Genomic DNA, 18,659 nt, shown 5'->3' with positions numbered 1-18,659 from the left:
AAAGTCAGCATTATCTTGATACCAACACCACACAAAGACAATACAAAAAAGAAAACTAGACAAACGTGCTCATGAACCCAAATGCAAAAATCCTCAACAAAATATTAGTAAACCGAATCCAGCAATATATATAAAGAATAACCAGGACTGAGTGGGCTTTATTCTGAGAATGCAAGGCTGGTTCAACACCCAAAAATCAATCAATGTAATCCACCATATTAACAGAGTAAAGAGGAAAAACCACATCACGTTATCAACTGATGCAGAGGAAATATTCGACAAAATTGAACGTCCATTTGTGAGAAAAACTCTCAGCAAACTAGAAACTGAAGACAACTTCTTCAACCTGATAAAGGGCATGTATTTAAAAACCCTACAACTCACATCATATTTAACCCTGAAAGGCTGACAGCTTTCCCCCTTAGATTGAGTCCACTCTCACTACTCCCATTCACCACACACAAAGCTCTAGCCAGGGCAATAGACAACAAAAATAAAAATGCTTACAGATTAGGGAAAAAAGAAATAAAACCAGCTCTATTGACAGATGACATGATTGTGTAGAAAACGCCAAGGAATCAAAAAAAAAAAAAAATCCTGGAACTAATAAGTGAGTTTAGTAAGGACACAGGATACAAGAGCAACATACAATATGCTAAACTGTATTTCTATATCCTAACAATGTACAATTTGAAACCAAAAACTTTAAAATGACATTTACAACAGTTCCACAAAAATTAAATAATTTGGTATAAGTCTAACAAAATATGTACAGGATCTGTATGCTGAAAACTACCAAACGCTAATGAAACAAAGACCTAAATAAATGGAAACATATCATGTTCATAGACTGGAAGAATCAACCAAGTAAAAATAGCAATTCTCCCCAAATTGATCTATAGTTTAATGCAATCCCAAACCACTAGCAGATTTTCTGAGTTAGAGATAAGGTGATTCTAAACTTTATACGGAAAGGCAAAGGAACCAGAGTAGCTAAAACAATTTTGAAAAAGAATTGAAGGAAATCATACCACCAGACTTTAAGACAGTATAAAGCTACGTTAACCAAGAAAGTATGATTCTGGCAAAGAGAAAAATACATAATCAATGGAACAGACGAGAGGGTCCAAAAACAGACCCACACAAATACAGCCAATTAGTTTCTGATAAAGGTGCAAAAACAACTCAATGTAGAAAAGACAGTCTTTTCAACAAATGGAACAACTGGACATTCAGATGCAAAAAAGTAACCCTTCACCTGAAACTCACACCTTCTACAAATAATTCAAAGCGGATCACAGATCTAAAGGTAAAACTACAGTATTTAGAAGAAAATTATTAGAAGGTGAAAATCTTCTTAACCTGGGCTAGGCAGAGTTTAGACATGATAACAAAAGATCCACAAAAGGAAAAATGGATAAATTAGACTTCATCAAAATTAAAAACATTTGCTCTAGGAAAGACACCAGTAAAAGAATGAAAAGACAAGCTATAGACTGCAAGAAAATATATGCAAAATACATGTCTAACAAATAATTTGTATCCAGGACAAAGAACCCTCAAAACTCAACAAACGGTGGCAAACAACCCAATTAAAAAATGGGCAAAACTCTTGGCCAGACACTCACCAAAGATTAAATATGCCACATAAGCACACAAAAAGATATTCAACGTCTTCAGCCATTAGGTAAAAACACAACAGTGCATGCCTATTATAATGGCTAAACACAGAAATACTGACAATACCAAGTGCTAGGGAGGATGTGGAGCATCTCGGCTCTCACACCTTGCCGATGAGAATGTGAAATGACACAGCCACTGTGGAAATCAGTGCGACAGCTTCTTATAAAGTTAAACTTACTTTATACAACACTGCAACCCCACCCATCGTAAGATCCTAGAGAAAGGAAAACTTATGTTCCCACAAAAACCTGCACATGAATGTTTATAGCAGCTCTGCTCATAATCACCAAAACCCGGAAACAATCCAAGGGTCCTTCAGTGGGTGGATGCATAAACAAACTGCGGCACATCGCTCTAACGGAATACTGCTGAGCAATAAAAAAAGAAGAAACTGTTGATAGGAGCAACAACTTGGAGGAATCCCAGAGGCATTATGCTGAGTGAAAGAAGTCAAAATCAAAAGGTTACATATTGTCTGATTCCATTTACATGACATTCTGGAAAAGATCCGTAATTGCCAGGCGTCAGGGGTAAGAGAAAGGATGTAAAAGGATAGCATGAGTCTTTTGGAGGTGACAGAACTGTTCTATATCCTGACTGTCCTGCTGGTTGCACAAATCTAAAATTCACAGAACTGCGCACCCCCTAAAAATCAATTTTACCATATAATTAAAAAAGTAATAACATTTAAAGAAAAGAGTGGAATCAGATTTTAACACGGGTAGTCTGACTTGCGATTATCAGGCACTTCTCTACAGATCTAAAGAACGATATCAAAACAATCAAGTTCTCAGAAAATAAGCGTAATTTTGAGTACGATCATTAAAAAACTTGACAGTAATACTTTACATAAACGCTCTTTTCCCCAAATTTAAAGATTCTGCCAACTAGTGCAGTCTGATAAGTTAGAAAAGGAAAGGATGGGTTAACTCACTGATGAAAAGGGTGGTTTTTCTCCTAACAGCCTGTACTTTAGGACAGGTAGGATTACATTTATCAAAATTCTGAAAAACTTCTTGGGTTCAATGAAGTTATGTAGAAGCTGTTAGGAGTTACAGAAAACCTGGAGAAGTAAAGATCCCTTTTTCAGACTCCACTGTCGCCTCCCCAGATCCTGCTGGTACGAAAGTTATCACCGTCTCGCACACCCTCAGGTTCTTCTGCCTGGGAGCGCCGATGGCTCCTGGGATCTCCGAGTCAAGCAATTCTTGCCGCAGCTGAATTGGTCAATGGAACAGTGCCGTGAGGCTCATTCATATTCTAGCCGTCTCTGAGCAAAAAACCTGGGAAGGGTGGGGCGGCGGGGAAGGAGGGGCCCACCGCAGGGAGGAATGCCCAGGGTCTGAAAGCCAGGGTAGAGCCTGGGGCCCCCTCGGCGCCAAACCGAACCCGGCCCTGAGCGCCCGCGTCGGCCTCCCGCCGGCCTGGGCGGCCCCTTCCCAGCGGCGGGTGCGGGGAGGGCGAGAAGCCGGGGCTCGGCCGGGCTGCGGGCGCAGCGCCTCGCCGCGCTCCACCTCGCTCCTCCCGCCCGAGGGGCAAGCCAGGGACCCCCACCCTGGCGACCCGCCCGCGGGGAGCTGCGAGGGGCGCTGCCGCCCCCTCCTCTCCTGGGAGCTGGGCTCGGCGGCCGGGCCGGGCATGGGAGCCCGGGCCTGGAGGCCCCCGCCCCGACGCCCCTGCCCAGTCCCCAGAGGACTGCACCTCCCGGGACCCCGGGCCCAGCGGGTCCTGCCCCAGCGGACCCACCAGCCCCGGCAGAGGCGGTGAGCGCACCCCGCCGCCCCGCAGCGGGAGCCGCTACTCACCGTCCCCGCCCGCCGCGGACCCGCCGCCCGGAGACCGGCTCCTCCCGGTCGCGGCGCAACCGCCGCCGCCGCCGCCTCCCGGCGCGCCAGCTGCCCCAGGGGACCGCCCGGCTGGCTCGCGCGCTCTCTCGCTCTCCTCAGAATGACTCCGATTTTTTAATGAACTTTATTGGCAGCCCGGGCTCGGAACAAGCGGCTCAGCGGCGGCTCCGCCGGGGGCGGCGGGGCGCGGGAGACTCGACGCCCATCATCTGCGGAGCCGCCGCGCTGCGGAGCATGCGCCGGGCTCGGTCTGCGCCTGCGCCGCGCCGGCCCGCCCGCGCCAGCCCTGGTCTGGCTGGTCCGGGAGGGCGACTGCTTTGCGTTCCCCGCGCCTCCTGGGGGACCCCGGGGTGCAGTGGGGACGCCGGAGGCGGCAGGAGCTCCTGCATCGTGGACTCGAGCAAAGAGGAATTGACCAAAGAAGAATCCGTGTAAGTTTCGCCTACACGGTGAACACGGTGCTCAGACTCGAGAGCGCTCAAAGGACTTGCCCCGCCTTGCACACGCACCTTATTTTCTTGCCTGGAGGACATCCAAGCGGCGGAGTGAGCAAAAATGTCGAGCAAAGTCGCAAACGCACTGTGTCCGCACGTTGTGGTGGACAGTGAGAAGCCCGAGATGGTTAATAATTCAGAGAACTAAACCAAAAACTAAAAGTTCCCCCCAAAGCAGTCCAAACTTTGTTTCAGTTGTTTTTATGTTTCAAAATAGACTAGAATAGGGCGGGAAATGGGAAATACCAAGTATTGGCGAGGATGTGGACTAACTGAATTCTTCTACCCTGCTGCTGGAATGTAAACTGGAACACCCCTTTAAAAAACAGTTTGGCACCATCTGCGGAAGGAGCACACCCTGTGACTCGACGGTTCCACGTCTACGGATCCAGCCCACAGAAAGGCGTCCTTACAGGTATCAGAATGCCCCCAGCTGCAGCTCTTGTAATAGCCCCCAAGTGGAAATAACCCCAAAGGCCATCAACAGTAGACTAAATTTACAAATTCCCACAGTGTTTGCATAACAGAATACTACACAGCAATGAGAACAATCTGCAACTACAGGCAACACCGTAGGTGAACTGTAGAAACGTAGAGTTGTGCATAAGAAAGACACAGAAGTACATGCTAAGTACGATTTTATAAAGCACAAAAACAGGAAAAGTTATCCTAACAGCTAAAGGTTAGGATAATGGTTACCTTGGCGCAGAGGGCACAGTGACTGGGACAGCGGCTTCTAGGGTGCTAGTTCTTTATTGATCTTGGCGCTAGTTACACGTGTGTGTGCATTTGTGAATATTTACCAAACTGTATTATGTACATTTTTCTGTGTGTGAATTATACTTCACATGCAGTAATTTTTTAAGTTTAAAAATTTAGAAATTATTTCACCTGTAATAGCGGTACAGTTTTATAAATGTAACTTTAATGATTATTCGCAAATTTAATGTCAAGTAGCAAACCGATTTTACCTCTAGGATTTGGTTGGTAGTGCCCCTTAAACGTGAGTAATGTACTGACCCCCTTTAACAGAAGAGAAAAAGAACCGATTAAGAAATGGGCAAATCACTTGAATAGTCATTTCTCCAAAGAAGTTATGAGTGGCTACACGTATGTAGGTGGAAAGCAGTATCACTAGTCCTTAGGGAAACGCAAGTCAAAACCACAATGAGACACCACTTCACACCCAATTGGATGGCTGTTATAAAACAAAGAAACAACAGAAAATAAAGTTTGGGGAGGATGTCGAGAAATTGTGACCCTGGGGGCTGCAGTTGCTTCTTCCGAAGGACTGGCCACTGGGGGGAACTCAGTGGAGAGACCACCTTGGAACCGTTCTGTAAGGTTCTGCACAAGGTGTTCCCAAATAGCTAAGGCTACTTCAGACTGCTCACACTTTTCCATTTCTCCCCTTTCCTTCCCTGAATTAGATACTGGGTCACAACCGGATGGTTTTTGAGGTACTCTTATTTTCCAAAAACCAAACCAAAATAAATGATGCCTGAAGACGTGATTCTCTGAAAACTGCTTTGGCACATGCCCCTCCTTGTTAGTTTTTCAATTTTTAATTGTGGTTAAAAAAATACAAATTTTCCCATCTTAACCACTTTTACGTGTACAGTTCAGCAGTGTTAACTATATTTACACTGTTGTGTGTCTCCTGTTTTCTTAAATATTTATAAAGTAGCATTGCTGTTCTCTTCCTCTTGTGTTATTTGTGTTGCTCAGTAATAAAGATGAATAGCATTGCTTTACCACTCTCTGATTCAAATTTGAGAAAAACTTCTTAAAGGGGACCCCCCAACGTCATTCCTTCTTTCCCCTCCTTCCTTTCCGTGTCTCTGGAATTGTTGGACATTCTCAGTGCAGTCCAGTCCACCTTTTATTTGCCTCAAGGACACGGCAGAGGTTCTGATGCTCCTTCTGAGAGAGAATGACAGCCTATGTGGAGACCTGGCCTTTTAAATCCTGCAGTTATGCTGTAGCAAAAAAGGCGATAGAATTAGCCCGAAGGGCTTTAGAGGAGATTTGATTCGCTGTAACTAGAAATGAGTTGCACAAAATTATTTTAGGGAAAACATTCTGAAAGTTATATTTTTAACTCATTTAATGATTGTTTGAGTCTAGTACCTTTGCTGACCCAGCAGAAAATGTCCATGTCCTTTGCTAGCTGTTTGACTCTGTCTGACTCCAATGAGCTGAATACTTTTCCAGGATCATGAATTGTGGCTGAGTGGAAAGGAAAACATTAAAGGAAAATTAGAACACATTCTTAAGGAAGAAATCCTTGAACATTTTACCACTTAGACTACAAGTCTGCAAACACATGGGAATGCATTTGTGGGTATCAGGAAAAGCCTTGAAGAAACCACAGTATTGGTCTAGACAGTAATAATCTAATAGTCTACAGGATCAAACAGACCATGCTGGAAAACAAATTTAATACTTTCTAGTCAGACATCAGAATACTGTTCCAGGTCTTAAAAGTTGTTTCATCCTGAATCTATATAATGTGGAGTCATCCACCTTGCAGAGTCATTCATTCAAAAAAATATTTATTGTGCCAAGTACTGTGCTGGGCACTGGGTATTCAGTGATGGACAAAAGAGCCATGATTTATGCCTTTTTGGAGCGTATAGTCTGGTAAAGGAGACAAAAAAAGCATGTATGTGTGTCTGTTACCTGAAGGATAAATGAGTTATATAGGTAAAGACTAGGCAGAAAAAGATTTTAAGTAGAGGGAGCAACAAGTACAGTGGCCTGAGGCAGGAAATAATTCAGTGAGTTTCAAGAATTGAAAGGGAGCTAGTGTGCAGAAATGAGGTGGAAAGTGGTGTTAAGATGAAGTAGTGAGGGAGGCAGGGGCCAGATCACGAAAACTTTGTGGATGACGTTACGCAATTTGGATTATATCTCAAGCATGCTGGGAAGCCTTTGAAGGATTTTTAGTGCAAGCATAAGGAGGTCCAGTTGAAAGACCCTTCTGGCTGCTGTGTAGTGGAAGCATGGAGTAGAGGAAAATGGGAATCAGTGGAAGGCTGATCCACGTGAGACATGATGGTCCCTTAGACTGAGGTGGTAACAGAGGTGATTCAAAAAAGTCGATGAATTTGTTTTTAACTTTGGAGGCAGAATCTGTAGGACTTGGCTGTGGAGTAGGAATGAGAGGGAATGTCAAGGAGGACTCAGGTTTCTTAAATGATCACTTGAGATTCTGGCACCCAATTCCAACTTGTGGTTTTCTTTCCCCACACCGCCAAGCAATTCTCCAACACCACTTAGTGTCCTATAATTCAACTCACAGGTTAAGGGCTCCGTCCTACAAGACTGCCCCCCACCCCACTTTGGATTCAAATCCCAAGTCCAGGTTGCCACCTGTGCTTCTGACCAGTTGGCTATAGATGGGAGGTTCCAATGACCTCTTCCTTGGGTTTGAATAATTTGCTAGAGTGGCTCACAGAACTTAGAGAAAGGTTTTACTTACTGGATCACTGGTTTATTATAAAAGTTATATATAAAAAAGTTTATATATGTTTATTATATATAAAAAAGTTAGATATAAAAAAGTTTATTATAAAAGTTATATATATAAAAATTTATATGTAACTCAGGAACAGCCAGATGGAAGAGATGCATAGGGCAAAGTATGGGGAAAGGACTCCAAACTTCCATGCCCTCTGAGCAGGCCACTCTCCCAGTGCTGTTCACCTATCCGCAAGCTCTCCAGGGTTTTATGGAGGCTTCATTACATAGGCATGATTGATTAAATCATTGGCCATTGGTGACTGAATTTGATCCCCAACCCACCCTCCCCTCCCAGGTTGGGGGTTAGACAAAAATTTCTGACCCTCTAATCACATGGTTGGTTCCCCTGGTCACTGGCCCCCATCCTTAGGTGATCTAGGGGCTTTCCAAAACACACTCTCATCACTTAGGAAATTTCAAGGTTTTTAGGAGCTCTGCTTTAGGAATGAACGGGGGCAAAGACTAAATATGTATCCCTTATTATAAATCACAATATCACACCAGCTTGCTGATAGTGATTAAATGGAACTAGTTATAGCTTCTAGCCAGTGTGAGTCAGGGAATAGGCAGTTCATTCTAGATTCTTTTTCTGTTCATCACAGATTGTTCTTATCTCATGTGGGCTACTCTGTACCATTATATACATGTTACCAAACCAGGTTCATTTTTGCCTGTCACCCGGAAAGCCAAACACGGAGATGACGAGATTGTGCGTAGAGAGGGTTTAATCACAAGGCAGCCAAGCGAGGGAGTGAGAGAACGAGTTTCAAATCTGCCTCCTCGGAAAATGCGGACTCAGGGATATTTATGGGGTAGGGGGCAAGGTGGTCTGAAGTGTGGAGATAGATCATTGTAGGTGAGATAGTTGATGATCTGCGCAGGCGTAGTCAAACTTTATGCCTCTTCATAAGACACATGTTCACAAAATGGTGCCTTAGCATGATCTGAGGGTGGAGTTTTTAGCCTCTTGATGTCAAAAGGTTGCTTATCAGGCCTAGTTGATGGGTTGGTGGTCTCAACCAGCTGAACTGGATAAGAAGGTCCTAATTCCTGAAAAACAGCTCACACGCCCATTACCATGGTGACCCAGGCTCCAGGGAGATGTTATCTATAGGAACCCAGTGGGAGTCAGCCAGCATATTGCCTAAACAGCGCGGTTGACAATGGGCAAGTGAAAAACTAAAAGCTAAAGAAAAAAAACTTTAGTTGCTAGCTACCAAATCATCAATGGGTAACTGTTTACTGGTTTCATACACTTTTGAATTTAGGATGGTTATCCATGAAGGAATTATTAGAACATAAACATCTTTCTTTTTTTTCTTCACTGCCCAAGTCTTTCTCATATATACGTTTGCTTTTGTTGAAATAGTTTGCTGAGAGATCTCCTCTCTGAAAGTGCTGGGCTATTGGGCAACTCTCTGATTTTTGAGGACTTCACTGATGGTACCTAAGAGTGCAGCTGTGTGACTTCTTCCTTGTACATCTATTGGAACATTTGTTTAAGACATCACTTGAGTGATCTGGCAGCTAATGCATTTTCAAGAGCTTATTCACAATCAGCATTTTGTCATCCATTCCTTAATTTAAATTCTTAGAGCTCTCATAAACATAAGTAGGGGAATATATGATTAACCCTACTTTTAGATGCAAATGAAGTAGGCAAAGGTCACATGCCCCACAGGTAGATTCGGCTGCAAGAATGCAGTTCTCTTGATGGCCAATTATGAATTCAAACTCATCCACTTGTCCATTTCCTGGATTTGCAATTATTAAGTCACTTAACATGGTGGGAAAATGTTCTCCTTATGCTAACAAACATTCAATACTTGATGCCCACAACAGAATTTTTTTTCCTCTCAAGTATAGTCCTTTCTACATTAATCAGTGATTGGGGTTTCATGCCTGAAGCTATTTTAAAAATTGAATTGCTGTCAACCTGAGAGACAAAAAGAAATGGATTGGGGGTGGGTTGGGTTATAGAAATGAAGAGAGAATTGATTCAAAGATGAGATACACATGACAATATTATACTGATACTCGGTGTGGTACACGAGGGTCCCAGATAGGGGTAGTTTTATTATTCGAAAGCCGGTATCACAATGGAATGCACAGAAATATCTCCAAATGGACACATCTCCAGAAATGCCAATGGCATTGCCAATGATATATCTTTTTTTCTCTAGTTGCTTTTAAGAATTTTTCGTCATCCATACTGTTCTGTAGTGTTTGAGTGTGAATTACTTTTATTTTACATACAGTATTTGGTGTGCTACTTCAATCATGTCTTCCTTCAATTCTGGAAAATTCTCAGCCATTACCTCTTCAAATATTGCCTCCAACCTGTTCTTTCTATTTTCTTCTTCTAGAACGCCTATTAGCAGAAGTTGACCCGTAACTTCTTTTATATTTTTCATATCTTCATCTTATGGCTTCATTATGTGTGATGACAAGTTTACTAATTTCCTCTCCAGGTGTTTCTATCCTGCAGTTTAAATTTGTTCATTGAGCTTTTAATTACAGTAACTATCTTTTTTAAATCTCCAGATGTTCACTGTTCTGTTAAACAAAAACACTGTTTTGTTTTTGTGATCTCTATTCTTTTTTCCTAGAGTCAAATTGTTGTATTCATTATGCTTTTTAATCTGTCTTGCATTGCTGTAATTATTTGGAACATTATTATTTCAGTCCCTTTCAGATTGTTCAGTTATTCTGAATTCTCTTTCTTTGTTGCATTTGATGACTTTCCCTCATCAGGCCCCCTTTTGTCATTTGTAATTCAGGAATGTGAACTCATCTTCACTGTTTTCCGTGGGACTTCCATGAGCTCAGCCCTGTACAGTGGTTTGATATCTGCTTTTGATGTTGGCTTTTTCCAAAACCAGGGCTTCAGAATATTCATGGATCTGGGACCAGCATTCACGTTAAATTCTCAGCTTGTAATTCCCACGTCTCATAGAGAGTATGAATTCAGAAACCATCCCCACCTATGACGTAGGTTTGGGGCTTGATTCTTCCCAGAAACTTTTGCCCCATTCAGAACCCTAGAGGATGGCAAGCTTCCTTGCTGCTTCTCTGTTCTACTGGACAGAATTTTTCCAGCTCCCTTTTCACAGCTTTGGTGGTTCTTCTTGATGTCAGTGTCTCACTTCCAGCTCCGTCTTTCCTCTAGACCAGGGCACGTCTTCAGTCCCTTGGGGAGATTAAAGCCTCTGTTTTGAGCCTCAGGTGTGGCACTTTCCCAGACTGCTAAGGCTTTCTTTCTCTTGGTTTAGGCTCTGTATTCTTTCTTTGTTGTTACAGTTTATCCAGCTGTATGTATTTATCTAAGCTTGTCAAGTCTATGTATATATAGTGAGAGGGTTGATATCAGCTCAGTTACAGGAACAGGAAGTCTTGCTTTATTTTCTGTACCAAGTTAATTCTGGTCTGAGCCCTCTGTTGCTAGGGTTGTAAGATACCCAGTATCGGTTTTTAAATTAGGAGTTCCCTTCCCTTCTCAGTTGCACAAGAGTTGTGAGAGGCTTGCACAGTTTGGAAGACTTGGGGAAAGACCTCTGGCATTCAGTCAATTGTAATCATCACTGAGATGTGCATTGCCTAAATTCATTGAGTCTATTTGAATAAATCCACATCCTTAATGCCAGATTTGGTCATAAGTATCTTCTGTCAATCTCTAGGAAGCTAATTCAATCTTTTCAATTCTAAGGACCCACCTCTTGGTGAGAATGCTAGGGACATTTGAAAATGTGTAGGTGCATTTTTGGGGGGTTACCTTAATGTCTAGGGTATGCTATTGTTCTTTAGTGCCTAGAAACCAGGGATACCCAATGAAGCCTGTGCAGAAAGGCTGTAAGACTTCTTTCTGAGAAGGATTATCTATTCCATCCATCTCTGGGATGGTCCACCTTATCCTCTTTGAAGGACTGTACTCAAAATTTTTTTACTTCTTTTCTAGGTGTCTTACTGCTGGCTGCCATAACAAAATACTGTAGACTGGGTGGCTTCAGCAACAGGAATTCATTTCTCACAGTTCTGGAGACTGGGAGGTCCAAGACGTTTTGAATTGATATCTCTGGAGAACTTTCAGATATATTCTGGTCTTATTGCAATTTTGTCTCAAGGAAATTTTCTAGGACAGCTTTATATAGATGGGCTATGCATTTTATGTTTCCTTTTTTCCTCATTTCTGAGAGTAAGAATGACATGTTTATTTCTTTATCCAACATTACGAGTGCCATAATGTGTAAAGCATTATGAGGGCTACAAAGATACATGAAATATTGTTCCTGAATATATTTAATCTCTGGGTTTCACATAGACTATATGCTATATTAAAAATTAAACTAGTTTTTATAATTGTAAAAGTACAAGATGCACCTGGTAAAGATACCAACTCTACACAAAATGGGATAAAACAATCAGCGAGTGTCTATCCTCTCCAAACACCTTTGCCTGATTGTTGTCCCACTTCCAGCGTAACATCTGTTAACAATGTCTTATGTATTCTCCCAGAATTTTTTAATGTAGAAATAAACGTTTATACGTGATTCTCTACCAAATGCTGTCCACATCTGAATAATGGAAAGGCATTCTCTTCGATTTGAAGGATAGCCTAAACTTCATTCAAACACAGATGAATGGTTCACTAAGCCAGGGTGGGGGAGAACGGCTGGTCTAGGGTCTCTGTAATGTATCTGGACTCACAGAATTTCATTGATGATAAGAGTTAAAAATTTGCAAAGAGGTAAAAACTGTAAAAAATCAGGATGTAAAGTTATATTTTCCTTCTCATGTAGACCTCCAGAAAGAACCAGCCCTGCTGCAATCTTGATTTGGGCCCAGTGAGATTGATTCTGAACTTCTGACCTCTAGAACGATAAGGTAATAAATTTGTGTTGTTTTAAAACACTAGGCTTGTAGTAATTATTACAGCAACAATAGAAAACTAATAGCTTCCTATGATAATGACTATTCCTATTATTATTATTGCTATAAGAATAAAATTAGTTCCCATTAATTTAATGTTTACTCTATGGTAGTAACTATTTCAAGTAGGTAGCAAACAATATTTTAATCTTTACAACAACTCTATGAAGGTGAGTATTATTATTCCCTCCTTTTTTTTTAATGGGGGAAGAAAATGAAGATTTGAGAGATAAAGTACATTTGTCAAAGTCACCTGCTATTTAGTGGCAAAGCCATTTTCTGCCACATTTTAAAACTAAATGTGTTCATGTAGCCTAGACATCAGAAAATCTGCTGTCTTTCGTTACACTTTACAATCTAATATATATAGTGGTTTTGATACTGTTTTATAGATGCAATTAGATTTTATGAAGGAGTGCTGTAAACATTTTCAGCATATAAATGTTCTAATATAATGTTATCATTGATTTCCTACTGATTTGATACATTTGTTTTAAAAAGAAAATTAAAATAACAGAGACTAATTATTTATTGTTTTCAGTCAAAAGTCCAATTTCTCGGGGCCAGCCTGGTGGTGCAGTGGTTAAGTGTGCACATTCTGCTTCGGTGGCCTGGGATTCACTGATTCAGATCCCGGATGCAGACATGGCACCGCTTGGCAAGCCATGCTGTGGCAGGCATCCCACATATAAAGTAGAAGAAGATGGGCATGGATGTTAGCTCAGGGCCAGTCTTCCTCAGCAAGAAGAGCAGAATTGGCAGCAGCAGTTAGCTCAAGGCTTATCTTCCTCAAAAAAAAAAAAAGTCCAATTTCTCGCCTAAATTATTGGGAGAGAAGTATCCTAATAGACTAGTTCAATGATGTTTTCAGTGTATTCTTGTTTTATGGTTTCATCCCCCAAAATTAAGGAATTAAAAAATATGAAGAAAAGCTTTTAAATTGGGATTATATACTTAGTAAGAAAAAAGAAATAAATTAACCACTTCCAAGTACATTATAAAAGGCTGATATAAAGGGAATTCTGACCAGCCATTTTTAATTAAAGTAGAAGGCCTTAGCTTGGTTATGTTGATTATTAAATGCTGAAATCACCTAATGAAGATAGTGAGCAATCTCCATAAATGAAAATAGTAAATAAAAACATAGATTGTTATCCATGCTGAACGCCAACTTGGATGTGGAAGTTGTCATAAAAAGCTTTTTATTTTCCCAATTTCTTACATCTCTTAGAATTTGATTTTTCATATATTTAAGTGACAGATTCACTTAAATTTTTTTTTATTTTTAACTGGTTAAGAGAAATCAAAGGCTGAATCTGCTTTCTCCTTGCTTTTTGTATTGTCCTATGTGTAACTCCTGTATAAGTCTTATCAGAGTCCATCTTTGTGCTATTATTAAATGTGTACATATTTCATCTCTTATAATTAAAAAATGTTCTTCAAATTTTTCTACTTCTAAAACAGTAATGAGGCTATTTTGCTCTTCTGTTAGATTCTGTGAGGAAAAAAATGTCATACCATCTTGAAATTTCCTATCATGACTTTTACAAGGATTATAAATTACACTAATTAGAGTAGATTATAAACAAAATTTTTAAATTAAAATATGTAATACTTATTGCTGAGAGAAATTAAAGAAGCCTTAAATGGAGAGAGAGATTATGTTCATGATTGGAACACTCAGTATTGTCTCGTTGTCAGTTCTCTCCAAATTGATCTATAGATTCAATACTTCCAATCAAAATCTCAGCAGGCTGTTTGTTGAAAATTTCAAGCTGATCTAAAATTTATGCAAAGAACCTAAGAGAACCAAAACAATTTTTTCAAACAAAGTTGAAGAACCAAGACTCTCTGATTTTAAGACTTTCAATAAAGCTACAGTAAAGGAGACATATAGATCATTGAAACAGAGTAGAATCCAGAAATAAACCAGCACAAATATGGTCAACTGATTTTCAACAAAGACTCCAAAACGATTCAGTGGAGAAAGGGAAAATAGTGCTGGAATAACTGGATATCTATATGGAAAAAAAAAAATTTCAGGCCTTATCTCACACTGTACTCAAAAAGTAATCTGTGATGGACTATAAACGTAAAGGTAAAAGCTAAAACTCTGAGGCTTCTAGAAGAAAACAGAAGAGACTATCTTCATGACATTAGGGCAAGCAAATATGTTTTAGCAGCCAGAAAGCACTGACTATAAAAGAAAATACTACTCAACTGGGCATAATAAAAATTTAAAACTTCTACTCATCAAAAGACGTGGTTTAGGAAATGAATAGACAAGTCACAGACTGGGAGAACATATTTGTAATAATCACATCTGATGAAGAACTTATACCTGATGAGGCACTTGTATAAAAAACACCTAGAACTCGTTTATAAAAAGACAAATCACCAAAGTAAAAATGGGCAAAATACTTTGACAAACACTTCAAAATGAAAGGTATATGAATGGGCAATAAGTACATGGAAAAGTGCTCAGCATCATTAGCCATCAGGGAAATGCAAATTAATACAACAATAAGATACCATCACACAGCTCTAGGATGGTTAAAATTAACGACTGACAACACCAAATATAGAGGCAGAGCAAATGGAACTCTGGTTCAACATTTTGGAAAACTCTTTGGCAATTTCTTGTAAAACTAAAGAGATACCATCTCTATGACCTAACAATTTACTTATAGGTATTTGCTCCAGAGAAATAAAATCTTATATGTATAAAAAGAGTTGTACAAGAATGTCCATAGCAGCTTTATTTGTATTAACCTCAAACTGAAAATAATGCAAATATCCACCAACAGATGAATAGTTAGACAAATTGTAACGTATAACTATAGTTCATAAAATGAACTACCATTCATCATTAAAAGGAAGAAATTATTAATGTACAAAACAACATCAATGAATCTCAAAAGCTTTATGCTGAACGAAATAAGTCTGGCACAAAAGAGTGGGTACTGTATAATTTCGTTGATATGAAGTTCCGGAGTAGGCAAATCTAGTCTAAGAGAAAAAAGTCAGAACAATGGTTGCCTCTGGGAGCATGCATTGACACGGAAAAGGCACGAGAGAATGTTCTTGGGTGAGGGACATATTCTGTATGTTTGTATGCGTACGCGTTACACAGCTATATGCATTTGTCAAAACTTGTTGAATTATACACTTAATATCTGTATATTTCACTGTATGTAGATTATACTTTAATAAAAAATTAGAAAAATAATGTTGTGCTTCTTTTCTGGGAAACACCACGTTGGTAATAGGAATTATACTTTAATTAATAATCCTTTGGGACTACTTCTAATAAGGATGATGGCTTACGCACTGACATTTGGATATCCTTTATGGAAACTGACCAAAATAGCCAATGGAATATAAAATTGAGGAACAACTGGAGAAGTAAATAGTCTCCAAAGGTGGCCCCCAAATAATTCTGCCCCTCCCTGTACATGCATGCAGCTCCTTCTGTTAGAAAGGAGATGTTATGTCTCCTTCTCTTGAATCTGATCTGGGGCTGTAACTGCTTTGTCCAGTTGAATGCAGAGAAGTAATGATCCAGGACCTCTTAGCCCAGGCATTAATAAGCCTTCTGCTTCCTCCCTCTGAAACCTGGGAGCCACACCATGAGGAAACTTAAGCAGTCAAGTGGAAAGGCCCATGTAGTAAAGAATAAAGGCTTCCAACAAACAGGTCCCACTGAGCTCCCATGTGACAGCACCAACCTGGAGCCACCTTGGAAATGGATCCCCAAGCCTCAGTCAAACCAAACTCACTAGTGCCCCATGGAACAGAGGGGAGCTGCCCCATTGAGCTCTGCCCAAATTGCAAAATCACAAGCAAGTAAATGATTATTGTTTGAAGTTGCTAAATTTGGGGGTTGTGTTTTACATAGCAATTGATAAAACAACGTGCGTTAGTACTGGGATATGAAGAAAAATTCCATCTGTATGCCACAAATTTCAAGGAATCTCTCTCAGATAGCATATATGGAACCACATCAAAGGAAAACATGTAGGGCTTGCTCATAATTCCGTTCCGAAGGAAGGAGTCCTGGGCTTTGAGATAAGTAGAGGAAATTCTGGTGAAATGCTTCATACAGTCCCTTTAGGACTTCGTTTGGGATTGCATAAACATTAGAGATTTATTTGGGGGAAAATGTCATCTTTGTCATATTGAATCTTCCTATTAAGGAACATCATAGTATCGCTTTATTTACTCAAGTCTGTGTGTATGTGTGTGTGTGTGTTTGTCAGTAAACTTTTTGAAATTTGTTAACTTTTCTGTTGTTCATCCTAACAGAGTATCTATATTGATCCAGTATTGGGATTTGAAATGAGCTGTGTTGGAGATTATCTGGGTCCTTGGGCAAATCTTTTGGTCCCTTGGAAGAAAGGGTAAATGCCCTTATTTTCTGTGGTGATTTTGTAGGATTTAGCGTATAAATAGCCTATCTGAGGTGGGGAGGAAGCATCTCAGAGAATTCCACTCATGTGCCAATTGGTTGCTTCTCAAGTTCTGCTCCTTGGCGCTGTCCCTGCAGTACCTTCCCACACTCACCCTGCGACAGGCATCAGTGCTCTCTTTAGAGGTCCACAGCATCCAGTCTCTTCCTGCTCCGCTTCACAAGGGTGGGCTTGATGAGCGCTGTGCTGGTGGGGCCTCCTGCTGACAGCCCCGCAGCTCTGCCACTTCCACCCACAGCGTGGGGATTTGGGTTCTGTGATGGACAGCGTTTACTTATTTCCCAAGCATATTTTTCCTCTTTCATTTATTGAATTGCAGGCTGCTCAGTTTTTTCCCCAGTCTAGTCCTGTTTGCACTTTGTCTTGTAGAAATTTCTCTGGTCTATACCTTCTCTTTTTCCATCCCCGAAACAAAATTGTTCCTATTTTTATATTACACTGGTTATTTCAATGGCTTTTGAAAGGATGAAAATCATCCTGAAATGCAAAGTTTCGGAATTATGTTTCTTAAGCAGATATCTGATTTTAAACAGATCTTAATGGCGCTCCGTAAAAATCCAAATATCTCAGCTTAGCATTCAGAGCTCCCCAAAGTTTCACTCCAGCTCACCTCTTCACTCTGTGCTTTCATTTGTCTGATATTTTGACCATTACCATTTTTAGAACATACCGACAGTTTGCCATCGTGGGCCTTTTATATTGATTTCCTGACCTGAAAAGTCCATTCATTTATCATATAGTTATTGAGTGCCTTCCATATACCACACGTTGTAAATAGTAGAATTTTTTTTAAACCAATCACGATTAAAACCTTGGAGGAAAACATTTTCTTTGATCAAAATTATATTTTATTTGTCTAGATGTTTAAAAATACCAAATTTTGAACAGTGACAAAGTAGCAGGCAAAGTCTGTCTATTGACACACGAGCTGAGTTAGTGCCGCTGGCTCATATGTAAGGAAGTGAGCTAGACCGTTATCCTGAACCAGATCGTAACGCACTGGGAGGTGGAGGCATACCAGTGTCAGCTAACAGGAGTTAAGAGTCAGGGCAATAACACTGAAAGAGTCTGTAGGTTTGGAATGAAGAATAAGTCCATAAATACTAACTGGAAACAGACAGAATATCAAGAGATATGGTGGATTCTGTCTTTGATCAATTATAGGCACTATGTGCTATAGACTGAATGTTTGTGTCCCCGCCTAAATTCACATGTTACAATCCTGACCTCCAATGTGATGGTATTAGGAAGTGGGGCCTTTGGGAGGTGATTTGGTCATGGGAACAGTCTCCTCATACATGAGATTAGTGGCCTTCTAAAAAAGAGCTCACTTGCTCTTTCTGCCATGTGAGGACACTGCAAGAGGATGACTGCCTGTGAACCAGGAAGAAGGCTCTCACCAGACACCAGATCTGCCGGTGTCATGATCTTGGACTTTCCAGGCTCCAGAGCTGTGAGAAATAATTTCTGTTGTTTAAAGCCAGCCATTCTATAGTGTTTTGTTATGGCAGCTGGAATGGACTATGATAGAAAATTGGTACCGAGAAGTGGGGTGCTGCTGTAACAAATACCTAAGAATGTGGAAGTACCTTTGGAACTGGGTGATGGGTAGAGGCTGGAAGAATTGTGAAGTGCACATTACAAAAGCCTATATTGCCGTGAGTAGACTGTTTAGGGTGATTCTGGTGGGAGCTCAGAGAGAAAAGAGGAGAGCT

The 18,659-nt window shown here is 40.6% G+C and overlaps 2 protein-coding genes across 5 annotated transcripts in view; one reads left to right on the top strand and one right to left on the bottom strand.

Annotated features, from left to right (window-relative positions):
- The window catches only part of RAB23 (RAB23, member RAS oncogene family), a 30,546-nt gene extending 26,784 nt beyond the window's left edge, over positions 1–3,762 (bottom strand). Inside the window, exon 1 of one of the 3 annotated variants that reach the window (XM_044776920.2) lies at positions 3,489–3,762. The gene's annotated coding sequence lies outside the window, so the exon portion shown is untranslated. Of the gene's footprint in view, positions 1–2,617; positions 2,641–2,831; positions 2,954–3,488 lie in introns of those variants that run through there. The other 2 variants (XM_044776924.2, XM_044776922.2) reach the window with 2 other exon arrangements.
- Positions 3,763–4,300: 538 nt separating this feature from the next.
- PRIM2 (DNA primase subunit 2) overlaps positions 4,301–18,659 on the top strand; it is a 334,584-nt gene continuing 320,225 nt past the window's right edge. For both annotated transcript variants that reach the window (XM_070514633.1, XM_070514634.1), the window contains exons 1-2: positions 4,301–4,439; positions 12,346–12,430. The gene's annotated coding sequence lies outside the window, so the exon portion shown is untranslated. The remainder of the gene's footprint in view (positions 4,440–12,345; positions 12,431–18,659) is intronic.

The sequence above is a fragment of the Equus asinus genome, chromosome 8, assembly GCF_041296235.1.
Source record: "Equus asinus isolate D_3611 breed Donkey chromosome 8, EquAss-T2T_v2, whole genome shotgun sequence".
Taxonomy (NCBI): Eukaryota; Metazoa; Chordata; class Mammalia; order Perissodactyla; family Equidae; genus Equus; species Equus asinus.
The sequence above is the reverse complement of the archived record's forward strand: the minus strand, read 5'-3'. Positions and strand labels throughout refer to the sequence as shown.